A 10,958-nucleotide genomic window follows, 5' to 3' on the forward strand; every position below is an offset into this window, starting at 1 on the left:
AAGAGCTTATTATTATCAAAGACAAAAAGTATGTGAAGGACCTACTAAAATGCAGACACTATCAACAAGAGTAAAACAACGCAAACATGAGCTTTAGCACAAGCTGATTCCCAACAAGCAAATCACAGGCCAGAATAAACAAGCAGAAAGCAGGAAAAAGTACATCACAAAGCCAAAAGATGAAAATGCATGGAGTAAACAAAAGCAAGTTACCTCTGGTAATGCAGGGAAGGTTTTGCAGAGATAAATTCTGGGATAATGGCAAGATGGCACAAGGCGAACTGGCAGCTGGGGGGTATATATACTCACTGAGGCAGGAAGTAGAATCACACACAGGTGGAGCACATTCAGGTGTGGCAGGTGATCACACAGGTGGGAAAGCAGACAAAGACCAGGAAGTACAAGCACATGACAGGAAATGCCAAAACAAAACAGGAAATAAATAAAACATGAACTAAAAACAGGTGCTGGACATGACAGTTACATATGGGTGTTTATGGTGTACTTCTACGTGGCAGTCATGCCTGTATAAGCTAATGGTAAAACTAAGTGACCAAAAATGTTTACTATCAGTTTCTGTGCCATCTCAGTGTTAATAAAAAACAATATGTGAGTGTTGGCAACCTATATTACTGATAAGGCAACACCACCTGAACACAGCATTCGAGGCATTCTAGTACAACATTCACATTCACTGAAACAGCATAAACCTACGCTGCTGAGAGTGAAGAAGTGAATCCTTGAGTTTCTGCAGCAATAGATCCACCATTGTCATACTCACAAGAGAGAAAAACTAAACAAGAAAAGCCCTCGGAGCACAATACTCCACCAAGGCTGCTCAGTCGCTGTATGATTTCCGTCAGATGAAATCTCTAAACAATTTGTGCTCCGCTGCAGTCGATTTGTAGTCGGATCGCAATCATGTGATCGTCAGCAGGACGTGGCAGCTGACGTGGTGTTCACTTGTAATCATAGTTATCTCACAATGATACAACACTTCTTAACAAATTCGAGGATCTAGATTATAATCTTATCAAACGGTCCACGTGTCATTTCTGACCTTCCCTGAAAATTTCATCCAAATTTGTTAGTCAGTTTTTGAGTAGTGTTGCTAACAGACAAACAGACGGACAAACGTACGCTGCAGAATCATACAAGGACCAATTGATTAAATTGTGGGGGTATTTCCGAGTCCCATCAATTCCCGCCGTCCTACATATTTAGATAACACAATTTAGTATCCTTACATGACATACACATTCATAAAACACGCCTGTGCTCAATGCAATCTCATTTTGTTTGTGTGGGTACATCTGTATAAAATGACCACAGTCTAAGCTGCCGTGATTTCTGTCATGACTTTTGTCAAGATTTCAGCCGTCGGAAATGATCCAACGACTGAGCAGCCTTGGCGAGGACTGCGCTCCCTGAGTGTTTTTCTTGTTAGATTCATGTCCTCACTTGGAGCTAAAGGGCTGCACTGTGAGCACCAAGGCAGGTTACTGGGTTGGAAAGTATTGAATGGCTAAAGCATTGATGGTTCTGACCTTTTTATAGAATTTGTTGACATAGATCCACATATAATAAAGGCAACCTTGCCCTTTTAGAGTTATTGACTCCATTCGCCTGGTTGGATCCAACATGCTTGAAAGAAAAATCTTCTAGAGACAATCAGTATGAAGATGGAGTCCTTGATCCTGTAGAATGTTGGGAGGAGATTTCAGGTTGTGTGGATGGTTTCCACAGCAGGATATTGAATGTGCTAAGGAGAAATTGTCTCTCAAGGTCCATTTTTCATCTATGAATTTGGATGAGCTCAGAAGCAGGGCTTTAGGAGTAATATCATTCCCACAGTTCTTTTTTCCCTATTCATTAAGTGTCTCTTCTCTCTTCCTTCTCATCACACTTCAATCTTGTGTCAAATTAAACTTTAATAAAACACCATTGTGTTGTGGCGCTTCTTGATGTTAGGGATGTTTGTTCTAGGTCTCTTAGGTTCATAACCTTGCCAGCAAGTTGATTTCTCACGATATTTGTGAGTTCACAAATCTCTCAAGAAGCCATCTTGCTCCGCTCCCGCATTCACTGTTCGTACAGAGCCAAGTTGGCACGGGCCAATCACGCAGCAGTATTCGTATGTGGGGCGGGATATCCGGATGTGAAGACGACACCAAGCGCCAGTAGATCAAAACAAACATGGCAACGGAGGACAACGATCATGTAGATGCTGCTATTAAGTCAGTTTTAGCTGAATCTCCTATCGCTTCTTTGAAGGAAGAACAACGAGAGGCGCTTTGCGCATTTCTGGATGGTAAAGATGTTTGTGCTTTTTTACCTACGGGTTTTGGTAAGAGTTTAATCTACCAATTGGCTCCGCTCGTTGTGAAGATCCCGCGATTGGCTAAAAACAAACCTGTCAGAGGCGGGACATACTGTTGCATTGTCCAATCCGTGCCTCTTTCCTCCGAACGGATTTACATGGAGCGGTCCCAGATTGATATTGTGGAGTACTATCAAGTACTACACAATTATTAATCTGGCTATTGCCAGGTTATTAGGTTCAGACCTTTAACCAACACAGCATAGTAAATAATCAAATCAACAAACTGCCACTTCTGATGCTCCTAACTATCCCATAATCCCCACAAACCAGCTGAGTAAGAACAAGAAAGCCTCTTTGGAATTGTCCATCTGTGTCTCACTGCTGTCAGTGATTAATGAAGAGTTTCTTGAGATAGCAAGAAAGGAAAAATCCGGATAAACAAGTTTATGCAACTAACATTTGCAATCTATCATGCTGATTGAGTGCTCTGATAGCGTGCCAGTTGTATCTGAAGAGGCTGTGTGAGACCCGGTCATGCCCACTGATGATGGAGAGAGTGAGGAAAACAGGAACAGAAACATCTTCATAATTACTGTTGTCTCCACTGGTTGAGATTTATTAGAGAAATTAACAGTGTCTATAACAGTATAACAATTTTCCTCTTTTATATTCTGCACAGTAATACAAAAATAAGCTGAGGATAATAAAAAAAGAAGAACCCTGCAAGTCCTGCTCAGTTCTCTTTCCTAACATTTGTTGGAAGAGCTCAGCTGAAAACATCTGTTTGTGATATACAGTGCTATGCAGTTTTTATCTGTTTTGGACACATGCTGTAAAGTAGAAATGGTCCCTGGCAGAGCTTATGATTGCTGATTGCCCTGCTCATTCCTTCACACAATGTGCTAAGCTAAGCTAAGACGCTATTGTGATGTTTTCAAGCAGTGAGAACTTTCCATGCTCTTGTAAATATTGATGCCCAGGCTCTTTTAAAACTCATGGTTTTGTTTTTTTTTAGGCTTGGTTATAACTCAAACGTTAAGATGCTCTTTAGAAATGCCTTAAAAGGGAACTTCGTTTTTTTCAACCTGGGGTCTGTTTTCATGTGTCATTTCATACATGTGAGTGATGGAGAAATGAATTTTCGACATAGCTCCAGTATTTAGCCAGGCAGGCAGCTTAGCAGCTCAGCTAGCAGCTCAGCTAGCAAAAAGTATGGGGCAACTTGCCCCCCTCGTCAAAGCCCACCCTAACATGCTTTTTTTCCCCACACTGACCGGCTCGGATAGTCTCAATGAGTGTCCCACAACATACTAGAGATGAGAAGTGAACGAAAACCTCCACATTACCTCGCGTCCTGAGATTTGGATACAGACTCAACAAAGAGCAATCGCCAGGTAATGTGGAGGTTTTCATTCACTTCTCATCTCTAGTATGCTGTGGGACACTCATTGAGACTATCCGAGCCGGTCAGTGTGGGGGAAAAAGCACGTTAGGGCGGACTTTGACAAGGGGGGCAAGTTGCCCCATACTTTTCGCTAGCTAAGCTGCTAGCTGAGCTGCTAAGCTGCCTGCCTGGCTAAATACTGGAGCTATGTCGAAAATTCATTTCTCCATCACTCACATGCATGAAATGACATGTGAAAACAGACCCCAGGTTGAAAAAAAACGAAGTTCCCCTTTAAACCCCAAGAACATGTTCTCGTGTGTGTTTTGCATCCTAATTGTTTGTCCTGACCGCTCAGTTTAGGGATGGCAAATGTCCATATGTCTGCATCAATCGATTCAGATATGTTTATCAGACAAAATTCTTATGAGTGAAGGATGTGCTGCACCAGATGTTTCCTTCTTCTTCTTTTTTCATTGTCCTCTCAGGCCTCTTGTGCCCTTGCAGTGTTCAGTAAGGTTCAATGCATCCAGGGTCACTGCTCTGCATTAGCTCTCACCTCAGACTCCAGCCAAGCATTTCAAAACAGGGACAGTAACAGAATCCTAATGTGGTTACATCTGTGCCTGGGCGGACCGTCTTCTCAAAGCAGCTGCTCTGACAGATGTCCTTCACAGAGCTTGTATTGTAGGACACAAGACCACCGCTTCACAGACAGTTTCCTGAATGTGGCTGTCTTATAAAACGCTTGATGATGAAGTATTTAGAGACTGATAACCTTTTCATTTGTCATTAGTGTGTCCACAAAAGCCCTACTTAATGATTTGTACTTTCTTGACACAACAAAACACTAATAAACATTTTTACAGCAAACAAACAGCTTGTGAATACACAACAGCCACATGTTGCATAAACTTTTATTACAACTGATTGTGCTCATATGCATATTCATTCCTCCGTCAGGATTCTCTTGACGTTCAAATTAACCGTTATTAGATGCGAACATCTGGCTTGTTTCGGTCACATCCAACTGGATCGTTTCCCAGCCGCAGTAAATGTGCACAAAGAATTAGAAACGCAGGTGTTCAGGAAGACAGCGTTCGCAGGGAGGAAGCTGAGGGTTGCTGTGGACCGAAACGTATCAGGATCTGGGCCGCCGTGTTGTAAAACCGACATTGTTATGTAGCAGCTTGACGTCGACGTGTGTGATAAACAGATAAAGACGCCTTTTCATCGCCAGTGTTGTGACATTCTGAGCAAACAAACTGCAAACAACAGTAAATTGTCAGTAATTGTAGAAATAACACAAGTGTAATCGTTTCTGCAGGGATCACAGAACGCGGCTGTAACCGCACAGAGAAGATGGGGAAAGTAGAAAACCATTAAAGTAGGTTGTAGTCAGTGCAAAAGACAGATGTCCAGAGAACTTTTTTCTCTTAACTGGCCTGAATAAACAGCTTACTCTGCAGTCTGACAACATATTATTAGCATTCCAGTGAAAACATTTGCTGCAAAAATGTAGACAAAATAACTTATGCAGACTCTGAATGTGAGGTTAGTCATCTTTATCCTGCATGTACTGATGAGTTGTCCATTAGGTGACAGTGGAAACGAGCTGTAACACAGCATTAACACACTGCATTATCACCTGTTAAGCTGACATTGCAACTTGTTGGCCAGCTCCAGCTCTGGTGGAAGAACTATTCACCTCCTTAACTTCAGGAAAAGTATTAATACTGCTCTGTTAAAGTACTCAACTTCAAGTAAAAGTCCTGTATTGAAAATGTTACTTTTTACTTCAGTAAAATGGAAATTATCATGAAAACTGTACTTAAAGTTGTCAAAAAAACAAATTTATGTGACTGTTAGACTATTATATGGTTAAAAAAAATAATGTATTCATTGAAAATTTATGTAAAAGCAGGATTTTACTTTACTATTTTGTATACAAAAGCAACCAATGACGATTTTCCTCGTGTATTAATTTATTGATAATTTTCTCCATTATTGGCTTGATTGCTCGATCTGTAATTTGTTTTTTTAAAAGGAGACAGCTACTGTTGGAAGTATTCCCAATAATTAATAAAATAGTCACCAATTTTCCATCAATTGAGTTATGATTAATTGACGTTGCTTCAACTGTACTCGGATGAATTACTGGGCATAGTTTTTCTTATAAAACATCACATTTTATAGGTTGTTTTGTGTGCAAAAATCCAATTAGAGCTCCCAGATAAATGTAGTAGAACAGAATATATCTCTGTGAGAGATAAAAGAAGTAGAAGTAGAATGTAGCAAGAAAAGAAAAAAAAAATTGAACAGGACTTCAAAATTTGTACCTAAGTACACCACTTGAGTAAATATTGTTAATTACATTTTGTTGTGCTCTGGAACACGTGAGATAAAGCATCGAAATGTTCCACTATGTTTACCTACTAGTTGCTAACTTTGTCTTTTGTGTGGTTCTGGGTAAATAGCATGGAGTGTTTCGTTTTCACTGGAAACAGATGCCTGCAGATTCTGGAAATGATGCTGAAGAGAGAAGAGTGACGCTTTGTGGAGCATTAGTCCAAAACAGTAAGTTCAAGGACACTGAAACGCTCTGTATCAAGTCTAACACTCTCCTTTGGCCAGAAGAGTGCAAAATACCAATAAAAACAACATCTAATGAGGCTAAATCAACTCTGCTTCAAATCCAATAACAGTGAAAGACATAAAAGTCTTACTGTTATTTGCAAAATACCTTAAATCCATTTGAGCATTAGACAATAAAAAGACATGCCACCGGCTGGTTTCAGTGTTGGCTCTGTTGAATATAATCACACTAGTAAAAAGGCTCATATTATCTTGACTGGTGAAATGGGTTGGAAGTGCTGAGTTCCAAGAAGGACACCATGAAAACATAAACTGACACAGACCTCAAGTCTCGAAGCGTGCTGCTCTGCATGTGTGCCGGGTCTAGCAAATTGACCATTGCCACGTTTCACACAGTTTCCATGGACACAGGAGAAATATTGCTGAGATCCAACACCAGGCTGTTATCTTCTTCTCTAATCACAGAGTGATCAGAAATGTTTACAGCTTAACTGAGCCTGTTTTAGAAGTTTATGCAACCAGAACTATGTAGAAAACATTTCTAATTTATCGATGAGACTAAACTAACCTGACTTAATGTAGCATGTTGACTGTAGTTGAAGGTGTTTTTGGTGGATTATTAATTTTAATGATTCTGATGTGCTTTGCAAGCCTCTAAACTAACGGAAAAGTGTAACTGTATTCACCCTCACTCGGCCATTTAAATTAATACAGCACCATTAAAAAGTTGTAGCAGTGACATGTTGAGCTTGTAGATTTAGTTTTCGTGCTTATCTAGGTATCACGAAAGCCAAGAGTTGAGAGTCATCCGTAATGAAATGCACATGCTTTAAAGTAGTAAAACCCCAAGGTTATAATACGCCACCGTTTGGATCCATAAATGTGTCACATTAGATTTTGGTGTACAGGTGCATAAATAAATAAGACAAGGTGGGCTTGTTCCTGTCAGCCAGGACCTGTTTGTCCTCGATGAACTTTCAACATCAGAATTCATTACAAAAATCAGCCACGAGCCAGTTTGACGCTCTCAAGGTTGTTTTTGATGGATGCTCACTGAACATCTTTGCATGCATATATTTTTGTCACTGTGTGTGTATAGACGGTGTGAGATTACCCATAAATCTGAATCTCTTCCTTGTGCAAAAATATAAAGGTCTCCACATTTTTAAGCCAATCTGGGTTCATTACCAACTATTATTTATGTAATGTTGTGCCTTGTGTGTGTGATCTTGCATTTGCACTTCACTTTGTGCTGTAATTATCACAAACTGCACGTTGTTTGTCAGGGAAAACCTGCCCTACTGAACAGTACCAAACCACTGCACATTATTCTCTCCACCCTCAGATTCTCCAGCTTAAATCAGTCCCTCTATTTTCAGCAATTATGAGGTGGCAGAGCAGCAGCGGGGAGGTATTTGCCATTAAACCTCTAACCTGTCATTCTGGGGCACTGACGTCCAATTAATGAGAATACAGCTGGGGATTTTCTCACCATAAGAGATTACGGTGAGAGGCGGGAGCCATCCGTCTCCTACCTTGGGTGTTCTTCACTGAGAAAGACAGCTATTGTCACAACATCCCTGCTTCCAGCTGCTCTGCTTCACAGCCTGATAAGCAGCTGTTTGATCCGTCTTTCTTCGGGCTATAGCAGGTGTTTTAATCCCGACATTGTGGCTCTTTCAGGGAGAAGGTTGAAGAAATCATTTCATGCTTTAATAAATGTCGGCCTTGTTGAACGGACCTCTAAACTCCACTATAAATGATCATGTCTCCAGCAGCACTGATTACAGATCACATAAGGGGTGTGTAAATGCATACTTTCCAAAACATCCAATAGAGAATCACTGGGATTAAGATCTAAGGAGGCCAAGATCTTTAACTCTTGGTCATGTTCCTTAAGCGATCTTTTAGTGTATTAACCTGCTGAAAGAGGCCACTGTCATGAGGGAATGCTATTGCCTGGAAGGGGTGTACACGGTCTGCAACAATGCATAGCTACTGTCAAACTAACGTCCACATGAATGCCAGAACGCAAGGATTCCCAGCAGAGCATTGCCTTGTTCTGATGCTTATCGTAGGTGCTTTCAGCATTGAGCATGGCTAATCTGACTAGTCTTTAGCTGGACACCTTCATACACATCAAGCTGCAATGCACTGTGTGATTGGACACCTCTCTATCTTAGCCAGATTTAAAGATCCCATACGGAGAAAATTCCTTTTTATTGTATTTTGTGTTTTTTTCCGCAATTACTCATGTCTCACCAAAGCTAGTTAGATTCCCAGCTTTGCAAGCCAGATAGAATTTAACCCAGGTGCCATGTGTCACCTAAAGCTCCAACTGCAGAGAACGTATTCTTCCTGAAGGGGGCGGGACCAACTGCAGCTAATTCGATTTTTTAAAACAAAACAGCCTGTTTCAAACAGCCCAAAACCAGATGCTGTACAATCACAAAGAAAATGAAACATCTTTGCACTATTTTGACCTGAAACACTGAAAGAAACACTGTGAGGATACAGAAGACTAATCTGCTGAAAAGAGGCACAATATGGGGTCTTTAAGATCTGATTGACTAGCTATCTTGCTTTCACAATTTGGTCTTTGTCAAAGTCTCTGAGATTCTTACATTTACCCATTATTTTCTGCCTCCAATACATCAACTTCAAGAGCTAATTCAAGAACTGACTGCCTAATAGATCTCACCCCTTGACAGGCTCCATTGTAATCAGATAATAATCCGACATTATCCGCTGCAAAGCCTCTCCAATTTTTTTATGTTGGAAGGGAATGAAAAACAGCCTATTTTGTCTGATTTTTTTGGCATACAAAAAAACTGTCAGAACTGCTTGAATGGATCTGCCCAGGGATCTTAGAAAGAATGTTTTTAAATGCACTGATAAGCACTGAAAAGATGCTGAAATGGTCGCAAAGAAGGCTGCACAGAAATGTTTGACTAAGGAGTGAATAAACAAAGATAAAATGGTTTCATTATGAGTTAGTTACTGCTTGCATGATTTATTTGAGATTAGTGAAAGAAATAATAGCTGCATATTGGTTTGATATTGTGAAATCAATTGGACAACCCAAGTAATTTGAGGATGAAAGTTAAGATCCAGTTGAAACAAGATCCAACACAGAACCCACTCATTTGAAAACACAACCAAATCTGTCATATCAGCATCTCTAAATCATAGTAAACAGACAGAAATGTGTTTTTTTTTTCCTTTGCCATATCATAAAGTAAAGGCCCTGTAATGCATCTGTCTGCTGGAGGCATCACAACCACAGTGCAGTCGTACATCTCACAAAGCAAACACTGAGAGCCGGAGTTGTTTTAAGGTGTGCTGTGTCTCGAAGCCTTTGCACTAAGAATCTTACAGTCTTCTTGGCTGCCTTCTTCTGATCTCGCCTCCTCCTGTTTCCTCCTTCTTTCTTCCTCCCAGACAGTTCAGGATGGGTGTAGTCTGGATGAGAAGTGGGCGAACAGAGAATGCCTGCCCAGCTGGCGAAGGATTGTGCCAGCTGAACGCGGAGTGTTGCAGCCTCGAGCTGTCCACCCACTCCTGCTCCTGTTCTGCTGCGATTAGCCTGCAGCCTCAGCCCCCCTTTAGCCTCCATTCACAAGCTCCCTCAGTCTCAGGTGCAAGTCTGATTTCCACGCAACCTTTCATAGACTCCTCTGTATGCAATGTCCATCTACATCAGTTATGTTTAATGAACCAGTGCATTCAAATTGGGCAGCATCCAGGCAGGCCACTAGGCTTGTTAAGGGATTATTATCCTTGCGTTAGTTTGTCTTGCCTCAGGTTGATGAAATGTCAAAAGCTCTACTTATTAGCTGTGCTAGTACTCAGTGGAATCCCCACTCCTTATAACTAGATCTTTAAAGCCCAAGGCTAGACTTTTCTTTGCTTAGTAATAACTCGAAATTCTTTTAAATACCAGAAATGACACACTGGGAGTGTTGTGATTAAACTTTTGTCTTTTTTTTGTTTAATACAACTTAAAGACAAATCTTTTCAGCTGACAAAAAATATGGTTTTAATCAGGACTGTCAGTGTCAGTCTGACTCTCGATTTAGGCATTGTTATTGTATTCTCTTGAAAGTGCAGCCTCCGTCAGCAGCCCAAAGAAAGAAAAAAGGAGGGGAAAAGCTTCACGAGGAACAGAGAGTGCTGATGTGATGAGCAGTGACACACAGGGCAGCGTTTCATCCCTGTGTTGTAACATGCCTGGGTGCTCCGCGGAGAGTTTGTTTGGTTAAATTTCAGCTGCTTGTTAATGTGTAAATGACTGCAGAGTCTGCACATGTCTTGGCTGAAAGAAGTTCAGCCTCAGCAAATAAAGGCAGGAGAGCAACAAGTTAATCATCTTTGCCAGTAAATGGATGTTAAACGGTGTTAGCTAATATAAAATTCAATAAATAACTGATCCGGTTACAAAGGGGAAGACGTCTGCTACTGTTTGGAAGTTTGGACATGGGTCAGGACACTTGCTTCTGCTTGGACACAGAATTTGGTTAAAATCTTTTAAGTGCCCCAGTTGTTACCCATGAAAGAGGAAACTTTCAAAGCAGCCCTGCCCCAGACAGAGTGGGAGGAGATGAAGATGAAAGCAGATCCTAACTGTGTCAATTTAAGTTTCAGCCTCTATTTTAC

The sequence above is a fragment of the Acanthochromis polyacanthus genome, chromosome 19 (genome assembly GCF_021347895.1).
Source record: "Acanthochromis polyacanthus isolate Apoly-LR-REF ecotype Palm Island chromosome 19, KAUST_Apoly_ChrSc, whole genome shotgun sequence".
In the NCBI taxonomy this organism is placed as follows: Eukaryota; Metazoa; Chordata; class Actinopteri; family Pomacentridae; genus Acanthochromis; species Acanthochromis polyacanthus.